Raw genomic sequence first — 15647 nt, forward strand, 5'->3', positions numbered from 1 at the left:
CAGGCTAATAGTTTTTTGAAAATAACCCTAAATTCTTAAACTCTACCCTAGAGTTAAAAGAAATTGTTTGCTTCAAACTGGATAAAACTTAAATGACCAAAGGCCATGGATAGAATGACAACTCATCCATAAACTAATCAAGACTCCAATGTGGTAGAGGAAGCTGTTGATTTGTCCCGTTTTTCTCGCAGTACCACGTACATTTTGATAAGTCGAGACTTTGTCATATTTTTATCATCGGAACTCTCAAGTTTTTGACATCTTTTGGTTTGCATAATAGTAGTGATGTGTTGTAAATTGACTATATGTATTCCATGTGTTAAACCTGAACTTATGAAATCGTGTTTGAATTTTGTCGGTCAATTCCTGCAGCCATGTCATTTATTCCTGCAGCCATGTGATTTGTTCCTATTGATATGCAGATTATTTAGGGTAATATCATATGTGAATTAACAAATGTGTTAATTAAATAAAATGCATATGTATGTCCTTATATGTTGTAGTGTAGGTAATAAATGATGTCGCGGTGGATATTCTCCTTTCGCACCTGAAGAAGGAAAGATCACACAAGAGATAACTGAAGATCAAACTGAAGAGGAGCTGAGAAAGCACAAGGTACGACATAGGCGGAACAGCCAAGCAACACTACTGAAGTCTAACTTTAGTGGACATTGAATTTGCAAAACACCACCACGACATGCAAAGACTGTGGTTTGGTTCAGATCCACGTTTCCTGCAACCAAGCTCTAGTTATCTTCTTTATCAGTCAATCATCTGCCTCTTCTTCTGGGCGTGATTTGAGCTGTCTATTGTAGTTGATCCTCTCTTTTATAATAGGCTCTTCCTTTTTCTGAGAGGTTAGACAAAATAGAAAGGAATTGAGCAGAGGATTTTTGATAAGCATTCTTGTGTTTCTTTTCAAAATATGTAATCACTTTCAGGAAGCAATGAATAAAAATTATGTTGTTATGATCTATTAAAGGTAGTTTTCAGGAAGCTGGATATCACTCATCCAAGGGGCCCCAGTTGGTGAGTGATCCTATGTGTGTGCTCATTGAAATTAGTTTTTCTTTAGTTACAGTAGAAGTTCTTGCTTTGACTGTTCCTATAGCCACTGGAAACAGGTCCACTGACAATTCCTGCAGCTAAACCAGAACAGAGTAATTCTTGTTATTCATGATCTTTCTAGCATTGTTTTTATGAATACTATGTAGAAGTTCTTCCTGTAGCCTTTCCATAATTTCCATTCTTACCTTTCCTTTTCGCATAATGTTAGTTGCTACAGTAATGTAGAATAGCCATTGAAGGAACTTAGTGCATATTTAGTGCAGACCCATTTCAAGTATTACGTCCCTGGGTTGATAACTAAATGGGCACTAGCCATGAAAATAGTAACTTTACTAGATGAACGTCCAAACTTTGGGTTGAGACTTCAATTAGAGTTATTATTATTGTTGGAGTAGACATTTTTTGGTGTCGTTGTCGAGGATGGTGTCAAACTAAGGACCTCTTGTGGTTATTATTCTTTTTAGTTTTTAGTTAATTGTTTTTGGGTTTACCTGATCGTTTGAAAAATTTCATGAATCTGCATGCATAGAAAGAGAAGAGACCCCAGAGGTAGATTTATGCGCACTCATTCTAATAATGCAGAAGATAAACTTCCAGATATAAATCCTTTTGCTGAACTTTACCAAGCCCCATAGAACTTGAACCACCCTGAATCTAAATTTCTGGAAGGTAGTCTTCAGTTCCTCTTTGGTCTTCAAGAAGAAGAATTCCCTATAGTAACAACCCCCACAAGTCCAATGCAAGGGAACCCACCTCCTGGTGGGAATAATCCTCCACCACCACCAGGTCCAACGTTTGAGTTTCCCATATCTAATCAGCATGATAATGCTAATCTCAAGAACATTCCAGCATCTTCACTCCCTACATTCTATGGATTGGTGACAGAGGATCCAGACACATTTCTGTTTGAGTTTGATGTTCTCTGTAGGAGTTTTGACTATACTATAGATGCCCATAGACTCAAAAAAATTTCAGCCACTTTGAAGGAGTCAACCTTGAGATGGTTTATGAGCTTGGGTAGTAGCACAATCAATACATGGGATGAGATGAAACGGTTGTTTCTTGCAAAATACAAAGATTATTGTAGAGGTACTGATCGTCATGGGGATGATACCTTTAGAATGACACAAATTGAAGATGAGAGTCTCGAAGATTATCTGGAAAGGTTCCTGTTTAGTGTCAAAAAGTCCAAGCATAGTACTCTCAATGAAGATTCCCTCAAGTTGATATTTTTGAGAGGAATCAGTGATGAATGCACTGATTCTTTGGATCTTATGGGAGGAGGTGACATTACACAGTCCACTTGGGCTGAAATAAGACAAATTTGCAAGAAGTATTCTAGATCTTCTTCCAAGAAGAACAAGTGTTTTAAACCAGGAGCACCATCATCAACATCTAGAACTAGAGTTTATAGATTGGAGCTTAGTCATTTGTTAAAGGACTTTAAGGAGGACATTATAAACAATATGGCTACCCAGTTGGATATACTTGCAGCTAAGAAGAAGCATGAAGAAGCTGATGCATTTCTTGCAGAATTTTGTCCTCATTGTAAACAACGAAAGAAGGATTGCAGATGTAAAATGGTTGCAAATGTCGAGGTACCTGACTTCAAGCCAATTCAAGGTGAGGACGAGCAAGTCTTCTATGTTGCTCAAAGAAGACCAAATTTCCAAAGACAAGGTACGCCTCCAGATCCACTTTCTTTTTCTAGTTAGAGTGGAAATTCTTATGCACCAAATAACCAATGGCAATCACCATATCCTCAAAATTTTGGTAATTATCAAAATTGGTATGGTTCTCAAGGCCAAGGGCAGCATTTTGGTAATCAAATGCCACAGTGGTAGTAGCCACAAGGGAACTGGTACCCACTTCAAGGCCATGGAAACCAGTTTCAAGGGAACTGGCAACCTACTTCCCAATGGAGGGGAAACCAACCATGGAATGCCCAATCTTCTGGTTATCAGCCGCCTATCCAACAACCATAGCCCCTTGCGCTAATACCTCCTCCTGCAGCCATTGTTGTACCACCTAAACCAATGCAGTTGCCTACTCAGCCATTTCCAAATCCTAATATTAAGTCTCAACAACAACCACAAGCTTATTCAACTGATGTTAATCAATACCCAGCCTATTCCTTATCTCTAAATGACATTCACCTCCGATCTGGGACAACTCTTCCTAATCCCTCTCATCCAGTTATCACTGAAGTACAAGAGGAGCAAGAAATATCTAATCCAACATATACAATCCCTCAGAACCAAGTATTGCCACCATTCCTCCACAGGTTGCAAGAAAAGGAAGTTCCTACAGAACAACAACAAAGCTTTGATATTATTGATCAACTGAAGCATATTTGTGTTAAAATTCCATTGTTGCAAGCAATAAAAGATGTTCCCATATATGGTAAGGCACTGAGAGAAGCATGTCTAAAAAAACCTGGCAGGAAGAAAAAGGATCCACAAACAGTGCATGTTATGGGTCAACTGGCAGATATCATGTTAGGCAAAATTGCCATTCCAAAGTATTCTGATCTAGGTAGTCCTGTCGCGAGTATAGTCATTAATGGCAGTCAAATAAAAAATGTTTTAATTGATTTAGGGGCAGCCATTAATGTAATGACAAGGGAAGTAATGAAGCAGCTTGAAATCAATAGTTTAAGGCCTACACCCATAGTTCCATAGCTTGCTGATAGCTCTATAGTGAGACCTGATGGTATCATAGAGGATGTTGTAGTTATTTTGGATTCCTGGGAATATCCTGTAGACTTTATGATTTTATTTCCAAAAGCAACATTGGGAGGATATCCGGTCATTTTGGGTAGACCTTGGCTTGCCACTGCTGGTGCATATATTAGATGTAGATCGGGGGATATGACTATTTCAGATGGGAGTTCTACAAAAACATTAGCCTTGTATTCTCCAGCACAACCCCAGCTTGAGCAACAACAAGTCGTTTGGCCTATTTTGGGGGAAGAATCTGAGGAAATTGACTCTATTAATCACCTTATGATGATTAATCGAGGGCCACTCATGCAATTATATGACGAGGAATCAATTCTTTATAAAATCTTGATAAATGAATTAATAGAAGAGCAAAAATTGCAGGAATTGGTTCTGAATATTGCAGGTTTGGAATTTCCTGCAGCCACTGATATATTGCATACTTTGTTGCTGCAAGAATTATCTTCTTCTCATTTTTCTATGAACCAGATTGATCTTACTATTAAGATAGAAGTGGAGTTGAATAAATGTTTGAATATCAATAAAGATCTATCAGATACTCAAAAAGAGGCCCTTGTGCACTTGCTAAAACTTCATAAAAATGATTTTGCATGGGATTACAAGGATATGCATGGGATAGATCTAGCAGTTTGCACCCACCGTATTTATATGAAGAAAGAGTGTTGCCCACTCAGACAACCTCAAAGAAGAATCAATCCTGCCTTGAAGGAGATAGTTAAAGAAGAATTGCAGAAGTTGTTAAAAGTTGGGTTTATCTATCCTATCTCTGATAGCCAATGGGTATCACCTCTGCTCATAGTCCCTAAGAAAGGAGGAAAATGGAGGGTATGTGTTGATTATAGAGCCCTAAACTTGGCAACAAGAAAAAATCATATTCCATTACCATTTGTGGATCGGGTATTGGATTCTCTAGCTGGTAAAAGATATTTTTCATTCCTTGATGGATTCAGTGGTTACAATCAGATCCAGATAGCCCCTAAGGATCAAGAGAAGACAAAATTTACTTGTTCATGGGGCCCATATGCATATTATGTTCTTCCTTTTGGGTTATGTAATGCTCCAGCCACTTTTCAAAGAGCAGTGATTAGTATTTTTTCTGATATTTCTCAAGATATTATGGAAATTTACATGGATAACTTTACAACTTATGGTTCTAAATTTGAACAGGCATTGGGTAATGTGAAGAAAGTTTTACAACGATGTGAAGACTACAATTTGTCCTTAAATAGTGAGAAATGTTTCATCATGATGCAAGAAGGAAATAGTCCTTGGCCATCATATCTTTGTAGAAGGCATCCAGGTGGATCCAACAAAAATTAAGGTCATTCAGCATATCAATGACCCTGTAAAGCAAAAATATGTAAGAAGTTTTCTTGGTCATGCTGGTTACTATAGACGGTTTATCAAAGATTTCAGTAAAATTGCAAGTCTCTTTTATTCACTGCTTACCAAAGATATATAATTTAAATGGACCCCAACATGCAATGAAGCTTTCTTAAAGCTTAAGCATGCTTTGACTCAAGCACCAATTCTTAAAGGTCCAAATTGGTCTTTACCATTTCAAATCCATATAGATGCATCTGATTATGCAATAAGAGCCGTGTTAGGACAAAAAATTGACAAATTGGAAAATGTAATATATTATATTAGCAAGAACTTGTAGGGACCTAAGTTGAATTACACAGTCACTGAAAAGAAAATGCTAGCTGTTATATATGCACTTAACAAATTTAGGCACTATATTACGAGATATGCCATATTTGTGCATATAGATCATACTGCAATCAGATATCTCATGAATAAGCCATCAATTACATATCACAGTTGATGCAGGAATTTGATATCACAGTTGTTGATAAACCAGGGAAGTCTAATGTGGTTGCAGATTATCTTTCAAGACTTCAATTACAAGAAGATTCTACAGTCATAGATGACACTTTTCCAGATGAACATTTATTTCTCATTCAAGCTCACACTCCTTGGTATGCAGATATTGCCAACTATTAGCTGCTGCTAAGATGCCAATTTATTTCTCTCCTAAGGAAAGAAGGTTGCTAGTTGAAAAAAGTTTTAACTTCTCATGGATTGTTGATTGTCTATTTTATACTGGACCTGACCAAGTCATGAGAAGATGTGTCAGAGAAGATGAAACATATGACATCCTGCATGCATGTCATGATGAGCCATGTGGAGGTCATTTTGCTGCCAAAAGAACAACACAAAAAATACTCAATATAGGATACTATTGGCCCACATTACATAAGGATGCAACACAATACACACACAAATGTGACAGATGTCAGCGAATGGGAAGACCTACAAAATCTGATGAGATGCCACTATATCCACAAATATCAGTTGCACCATTTGATAAGTGGGGATTAGATTTTGTTGGCCCAATTGATCCACCTTCTAATGGCAGATCTTATATTTTGGTATGTACAGACTATGTAACAAAATGGGTAGAAGCTCGTGCCATGACACATGCCAGAGATAATAAGGTAGCTAAGTTTCTTTATGAAGAGATATTTACAAGATATGGAGTACCAAGGGAAATTGTCTCAGACCAGGGACCTCAATTACTTCAACATTGATAACAACTTTGGTCAATGAATACAATATAAGGCATAGAAAATCTACTCCATATCATCCACAAGCTAATGGACAAGTAGAAGTTACAAATAGAGAGCTTGAGGCTATTCTTACAAAAATAGTATCTGTTCATAAGAAAGACTGGTCTCATCGGCTTTTAGAAGCAATTTGGGCATACAGAACAATTTGGAAAACACCAATTGGTTTTACACCTTTTGAGATGGTTTATGGCAAAACAATAATGATGCCTATTGAATTTGAGCATAAAACCCTGAGGACAACTTTGCAATTAAATATGACATTATCTGAAGCACAGAAAGAATGCATTCAACAATTAAATGCTCTAGATGAATGGAGGAAGATAGTTGTTCAACAGACATAATTGATTCAAAACCAAAGAGCAAAATGGCATGATACATATATCAAGGACAAGAAATTTAAAGTTGGTGACTGGGCACTACTGTTTGATTCTAGATATAAAGATGCTATGGGAAAACTTCAAACTAGGTGGTTAGGTCCGTCTGAAATAGAAGAAGTTTTCCAGAATGGAGTTGTTCGTTTGTCCACAATTGATCCTATTTGATTCAAACTCTTAGTAAATGGTCACCGACTACGTCTATATCATAAGTCAGCCACTAAACAAGAGTTCCTGCAGTAATTTGCTCCACAGGGTGAAATCAAGGTTCCTGCAGCAACTGACAAAGATCCTGCAGCAACTCATCGGCTACCTGTTGTAGTTGAGCAAGGTAATAAAGGTAAAGTTCCTGCAGCCTCTGCAATGAACATGTTTGCCGCTTCATAATAAAATATTTCCATATTTTATGGGAATATTCTTCTCCGTAAATAAAATTTCATCCACGTCATTCCATCCCACGTTCTTACCTGTCATTTCACTTCATTTCGTCATCATTTTTCGTACAACTGCAGATACATGTATATTGTGTTTTGTTTTAATTATGCATTTATTAGTTCATTATGATTATATCCTTTTTAAATCCGCTCCACTCCCCGAAATCTCGTCAGCTTGTGTGGACACGTGCTAGGTTAAGTTGGGGGGGTGCTTTATGGTTCAGTTTCCAAATTGATTGATTATCCATCCTTTTTGGTACTCTGAATTGATTTCTTTCCATCATTGCTTATTATGCTATTATTTCATGCAAGGGAATAATAAATTCTACCGCTAGAATTGAGATATGTATGGGAATTTCAATTTAGCAAGTCTATCAGATATTCTGGTCTTCTGTTTCTCAGCTGCAGAGTAAAAAAATAGCAGAGTAAGAGATGGGTGGTGATCCAATTCGCCATGAGCCAACGGTTCATGAAGTGTTGCTGTAAGATGCTCTTTGTGAGCATTATTTTAGACACCACGATTGGCTGGATTACTTCTTAAAAATCAGGGATTATAACGAAGAAATTGCTACATAATTTATGCATTCCTTTAATGAAGGAGAAGCTATAGTTAAAGGCTTGAGGGTTATTGCTATAGAGCAACGAATAACAGAAGTAACGGGGTTGCCGCAGGAAGGCGAACTATTTCCAGAATCAAAAGATGCAAGGAGCGCCATGGCAAAGTTCACGATTCCCATGGATGGACCCCTAACGATGGACAAACAAGGAACTAGAAGGGTTTCCCTACCAGTAGAGTGGCCTCAGGTAGCTTTGTATGTTATGAAATACGTTACATGTGAGGGGCGATATTCAAATCTGCATTCACCTCATTTTAATTTACTTAGTCATCTACGACATGGCCGGCGAGTGAATGTTCCTAATTTCTTATACCACCTCATTTTTACAAGCGCTAAGGAGACACAGAAAAATGGAAATCGCTCCCTTAGCCATCATGGATTGGTTAAGTTGCTTGTACAACGGTCCCTGAGAGACGTTTCATAAATGGAATGGGGTGTATTTGAGGATATACTGTAGTTTAGGGTTGAAGATGACCCTGTTGCAGAGAATCCATTGGTTGAAGAAGAAAATGATGTAGAACCCTCTTCCCCCGTAGTTGCTGCAGAAGAGGATTTGCTTGTTGCTGAAGGAGCCGTAGTTATTATGGAGGAAGAGATAGTGAAGGAAAATGTGGAACAACCCTCTACTTCTCTTCAAGGAAATTTACCAATTCCTCAAAGAAAAGGAAAGGAGTTGGAAAGGGATGAAACATATGAAGAACCCATGGCCTAGCCGCAGGTAACTCAAATTCCTCCTACAATCAAGAGGCGTAGGACAAAAAGAAAAATTCCTGCAGCAACTGAAGCAACTCCTGCAACCATTCCAAAGGTTTATGTTAGGAGAACACGTAGTAAGACACAAAAGGCTCATCCTGCAGGTGACCCTGCAGAGGTAATTACAGTGGAAACTTCAGAAGAAGGAAATCCTACAGATATTGAAATACACGAAGAAGGAAGCCCTGTAGATGATGAAATCCAATTAGAAGTTAATGAGGATAGACTAGAAAATCTTGCTTCTGTGGCGCAACAACTTGAAGAGACTATTGGAGATATTTCACAGCAGTCTGAAGAAATTGTTGGAAATATTCCTGAGCAGTTTCAAAAATTGTTGGAGACATTCTATAGCAGCCCGAGGAAAATATTGGAGAGATACCAACATAGATTGAGGAGTTTATTGAGGAAATCCCACGACCTAAGGTAGCACCTATTAGAGCTCCTTCATCCCTAAGTAGTTTATCTATTACTTTAACATTTTATAGACAATGGGAAATAGAGAGGGATAGGTTGCAAGGGATTATTGATAAATAACAAAAAGAAATTGAAAGGAGAGATAACAGAATTGAGGAATTAGAGGCTAATGTGGAAATAATTTCTGGTATGGTTCCTGAGTTGATGCAGTGTAGGTCACCTCCAAGGGTTTATGCAGTGCACTTGAAGGAGCGGTATTTGAACTTCAAACTGAACCGCATTATTAGGGACCTTAGCCCCTCCTTAGAAACACCTGAAGAATTCTTTTATGCCTACCAAACCTCTCCACCAGCTGTGAAGAATTTTCTATGTGAATTGTATTTACATAACTATGTTGTACCCTCAAATAGTGAGTGGAACCCCTTATTGTATATTGGGGATATCCATATCAAAGCTTTAATGCAATGGATCCAAAATGAAATCATCATGGGGGCACAAGCCAAAGAATATGAAAAACTAGAGTTTGACTGTCCATTGCCGTAAGGAGAGAATCAAAATCACCAAGAGTTCTTTATTATGAGTGGCAGAAATTACTGGTGAGAGATGATGTTAGAAAATTAGTGCTTCCAATGAGAGAAGAAATCTATCAAGCATATGAGCATTTGGTTTAGACTAACAGGACAACTACAATAGAAGGGTTAACTCAGCGCTGAAACAATTTACCAGAACAATTAAAGCAAGGAGAACCTTATTCACTACAAAAAATTTCAGGCAGCCATGCAAAGAGCCCCCAGATCTATACAGTTAGGTAGGGAGAAAGCCAACAACTGGCTACCATTGATCTTTCAGCCCCCAATCCTCATGTGGCCTCTTTTGGCATGTCAGCCTACGGAACATAATTATGATGCAATCACAAAAGAGTCAACTAGATGGTCCAGGCTGGAAAAAATGAAAGGATTTTATTGGAACTTGGCTTCAGGGGGGATAGGTCAGGGCACCATTGGTGATTTGAGAGTTACTGCAAGAGTCAGAAATTTTCCTTTTGCTGTAGGATCAACAAGCTCTTAAAGTTGGGGGGCATGATAAGTTGAGACTTTGTCATGTATTTATCATCGGAACTCTCAAGTTTTTGACATCTTTTGGTTTGCATAATAGTAGTGATGTGTTGTAAATTGACTATATGTATTCCATGTGTTAAACCTGAACTTATGAAATCGTGTTTGAATTTTGCCAGTGAATTCCTGCAACCATGTCATTTATTCCTGCAACCATGTCATTTATTCCTGCAACCATGTGATTTATTCCTATTGCTATGCGGATTATTTAGGGTAATATCATATGTGAATTAATAAATGTGTTAGTTAAATAAAATGCGTATGTATGTCCTTGTATGTTGTTTTTGTTGTAGAGCAGGTAATAAATGATGTCGCGGTGGATATTCTCCTTTCGCGCCTGAAGAAGGAAAGATGATGCAAGAGATAATTGAAGATCAAACTGAAGAGGAGCTGAGCAAGTGCAAGGTATGACATAGGCGGAGCAGCCAAGCAACACTACTGAAGTCTAACTTTAGTGGAAATTGAATTTGCAAAACACCGCCATGGGATGCAAAGACTGTGGTTTGGTTCAGATCCACGTTTCTTGCAGCCAAGCTCTAGTTATCTTCTTTATCAGTCAATCATTCGCCTCATCTTCTGGGCATGATTTGAGCTATCTATTGTAGTTGATCCTCTCTTTTACAATAAGCTCTTCCTTTTTCTTTGAGGTTAGATAGAATAGAAAGGAATTGAGCAGAGGATTTTTGATAAGCATTCTTGTGTTTCTTTTCAAAATATGTAATCACTTTCAGGAAGCAATGAATAAAAAATATGTTGTTATGATCTATTCAAGGTAGTTTTCAGGAAGCTAGATATCACTCATCCAAGGGAGCCCACTTGGTGAGTGATCCTCTGTGTGTGCTCATTGAAATTAGTTTTTCTTTAGTTACAGTAGAAGTTATTGCTTTGACTATTCCTGTAGCCACTGGAAACAGATCCACTGACTGTTCCTGCAGCCAAACCAAAACAGAATAATTTCTGTTATTCATGATCTTTTCAGCATTGTTTTTATGAATACTATGTAGAATTTCTTCCTGTAGCCTTTCCATAATTTCCATTCTTGCCTTTCCTTTTCGCATAATGTTAGTTGTTGCAGTAATGTAGAATAGCCATTGAAGGAACTTAGTGCATATATAGTGCAGACCCATTTCAAGTATTACGTCCCTGGGTTGATAACTAAATGAGCACTAACCATGAAAATAGTAACTTTACTAGATGAATGTCCAAACTTCGGGTTGAGACTTCAATTAGAGTTATTATTATTATTGTTGGAGTAGACACATTTCGCCACTCCAAATGTGTCATTGAGAAATTGAGGATAACTTGATAGTGCAGGAGTCCAATGTGTAGAATGCACTGCTTCTAGACTTATTTGTCCATGTTTACCTACAAGACCTTAATTTTATGTGCTTCCAAGTGATCAAAGCAAGCTGCTAACATTGATTCTATCCTTGCCACTTTGGAGAAGTCATCTGTAGTTAGAAAATTTGTTTCCTTAACAAGTTGCACCCTCTCTTTAAAGGTTTTGACCATATCTGCTGCTAGTTCAATAGTCTGTCCATCTTCTTTTAGGAGTTGTATATCATTACATTTTAAATCTTTATGCATCATATCAATAAGCTCTTTTAATCCTTTTAATAACTTGATGGATTCTTCGTGACCCTGTTTAATGATTGAGTTTCTCCATTCAACATTTTTCCTTGATACATACAATACATTGTCATTTGAATTATCCACAACCTTATCAGCAAGAAATTTCATGACCACAAATTTTTGTACACCATTCATCTACGCTAAGACTGCTACCCATTTATTTCTTTCTTTGTCCCATGTTGTAGCTTCCAACTCCAACTCTTTACTCACAGTTATAGCATTATCATACACCTCGATTAGGCTAGCAATGTAGTATGTGCCTTGCTGCACTATGGAGTCAAGCCACTCATAAAAAACTTTAGCTATCATGCGGCTTCTTTGGACCTGATCCAATAGTTTTTCAATTACTGGTGATTTAGGGTCAAAAGACAATGTCATATGTGTCAGACGTTGAGGACTCGGGTGATGTATGCCATTGATATATTCTGCCATCTAGGTAACAACTTGTTTCAATTCCCGCTTGTCCTTCTCATCTTTCCAGGTTCTAGATATCATTCTTTTAGTGGAGGATTCTAAATGTTTGGCATCAATAGCTCTTGAAGCAACTCCCAGGTCAATTTTCTCAACAATAAAATCCTTCTCAGTGGCTTTTTCTGATTCTTTATCTGAGATAGGCTTAGCTACTTCTGCTACCCAGTGGCCTGTTTCGTCATCAACCTCCATCATTGCCTCTGTTTTAAGCTTTTTAGCTTTGGATATTTTCCCAATGCACTTACTAACCATATCCTCCATGGGAATGGTAATAGGAACTACATTGCATTTCTTTCCAATTGAAGCTACAAGCCATAGAGAAGTACTGGAAGTTTCTTTGGGCGGAGGTGTCTGATCATCAGGTGGATCAACAACAGTCATGGTACTCATCGGATTTGGATTTTCTTCAGGTTCTCTCTCTGCATCTACATCGTGCACTGAAAGATTATTTAACACTTGTTGATCCATAATCACCAGGGTTTCTTCACTTGAATCTAAGTCCACAATAATCTGGTCTGCCACTGGTTCCCTATTTTTCTTTTTGCTCCTTGAACAGGTGACTCGAACCGCTGAAGAACTCAATGGGGATTTCTTTGACCTTTTGGTTTGAACCTCTCCAATTTTGAGCCTTATGACACCTGCAACATCAACAATTACAAAGGAAGAGGAAGTGGGAATCTGTGTTGTAGCATGAAGTGGACCAATTGTTAATTCTTTAGGAGTAATAATCGACTCCTTTCTAAATTTGAGGTCCCTTAACCACTTCTCTGTTATCCTTATGACATTGAAGGACTTGGCTTGGATATTTTCTTCTTCTCTCCTATCCCAGTCAATTTCGAGGATAGGTTTCCCTTGAACCCTTTCATTGAATTCAGGATCCAATACATCTTCCCCATCTTCTTCTTGTATTCCTGCCACATTAATGGACAACCTCATTGTAACAATCTGCTGCAGAGTGAACCTTGACCATAATATCCTTCTCACTTCAAATTCATCACAACAATTTTCCCAATAGTCTTCTAATTGAGGTTCATGGAAGAAATTGTCATCAATATTTAGACGTTCTACACCATAGCCTCTATTATCAAACTTACGTCTGGCAATGTAGGGTTGTAAATTCATTTTCTTGAACTCTAATTCTAAGTTCAAGGCATCAAAAATAGACTTACAACTATAATATCCAAGTTCAATTGGGAAGGCAACTCTGGATTTACTCTTCGTCCCTAACCTTTTTTCAATGTGGGCTAGTGGTCTGCAAATTTTAATAAGCACATAACTATCAAAGGCATACCTGGGAAATTTGAATGGTTCACCTTCAAAGCCCCCTACTATAATTTAAGTAAATCTGGGAAATTGGATAAAATAGCTTTCATATATACTGACCAGCTCCATGGCCTCTACTGAAATTCTTTTATTTGTGTCTCCCTGCAGCTCAAAGACAAGTCTTCCTGCGAAAACATCATTCCATCTTGTAACATTTTTTGCATATCTCTATTGTTGCAGGTGTGGGTAATAATCATAAACTTTCATGCCATCCACCCAAGGCTCATGATGCAACCCTTGCCACTCTCTGGTACAAGCCAATATATAAAATAGATATGAGGACATGTAAAAAATGGACATTCCAACAAAATTACTCAAACCCTCATGAAGCCTTTCAGCAATAACCTGCGCCCACTCAAGATATTTCTTGCCAACTAACAATACCTGGATATAAAAGTACATCTAGTCTTCCCAATAGAAAGTGTGTGAATTCCCTTTGAGCATGTTCAACAATATCACAATATCCCGCACCTCCGTTATGAAATGCTCTCTTGTTAGAGCTTTGGGTAACCAGGACCCCCCTTTCTGAACCTTTAGAAGCTAATTCCTTGCAATGACTCTTTTATATGTGCTTTTCTTCTCAGAGAAAAATGCCTATGAGGTACCAATGGACCAATCTCCATACGAATCTTTATGAGGAATTCCAATTGCAGCCATCACCATTTCTCTATTAATTTCTACTAACAATTCATCACTGCTGGTCCTAATGCACATGTTGTCGGTATCATACCTATTCATACATGCTATCACCAATTTTGGACAAGGAGTGACAGTTGGGAATGCAATAGCTTCAATCAAGCCACTTCTAACTATTCTTTCCATCACCGAGTTAGCCTCAGGGTTTCTAGCTCGTTCTAAAAAATCTCCTAAGTCAGCTTGGGCCAAAGAAGTGTCACCCAGTTTTGGATGTATATCGACTAAGCATGATGTGTGACCATGTTTTGGAAGAGTTTGCCTCATAATGGCCTCTTTTACATTCATCAAATAGTTCCTAGAAAGAAGAAAATTCTATTCCAAAACAAAGAATTTTCCTACACCGACTTTCTAAGCTAGTAACACAATGAAGGAGAAATTATTAAAACTCACCTGTTACCACCATCATATCTATGAAATCCTCGAAAGTATGGAGTTGAAATTACATTTTGCGTCCTTCTCTTCTCCAACAACAATAGCTACCACTTTCACAATTTGAGATTTCACATATGAAGAGGTGGAAAAACTAAGTAATACCTGTAGACACCTACAATTGTCCAGTCTAATTAAATAAATACTTTATTTATTTAATTATTTTATCCTAATTCTTCTATTAATTAAATAAATCTTTATTTATTTAATTAATTCATTTATCCTCTTCTAGCCTTATTTCTCATTTAAATAAATACATTTATTTATTTAAATTATTCTTTTCCTAAATTAAATAAATATCTTATTTATTTAATTATCCCACTTCTTCTATTAATTAAATAAATCTTTATTTATTTAATTAATTCATTAACCTTTTCTACCTATGACACATGTCATTCATCTCTTAATTCATACACTACCTACCCTCTCATTATTTTATTATTTCCTTTACCTACCCTCTAATCATAGCCGATCATTTATCTTTTACACCTCTCAATCTTATCCCTCCATTTCTTATAGTGTCTTCTATATAAGGAGATGCTTCCTTCATTATCAACCCCCGCTAACTAACTACCTAATCAATTGACTACACTACGCCTTTGAATTTTCATATGCGATCCTACTTGCAACCACATTTTTGTTCTTTGTTGAGCTCTTGTGCACATAAAATCTGAGAGCAAATATATCAAGCAAGATAGGAAGAATGGAGATCGAAACCCTATTGGACATGTGATGGTATAATCTTTGTGATTTCATTTGATTTGCATTGTCTTAGGTAATCTTCATATGTTATGGTGGATCTTTGTTGTTGTTAGGCTAGGGTTTTGCGGTTGAATTCATTTGGTCTTTCAATATTGTTGTTATCCATTTTCACCATATACAATACCTATGCACGTCTCATGATAATTCATTCGAACGTGTGATATAACCCATGATTTGATGGGATC

The sequence above is a fragment of the Cryptomeria japonica genome, chromosome 4 (genome assembly GCF_030272615.1).
Source record: "Cryptomeria japonica chromosome 4, Sugi_1.0, whole genome shotgun sequence".
Taxonomy (NCBI): Eukaryota; Viridiplantae; Streptophyta; class Pinopsida; order Cupressales; family Cupressaceae; genus Cryptomeria; species Cryptomeria japonica.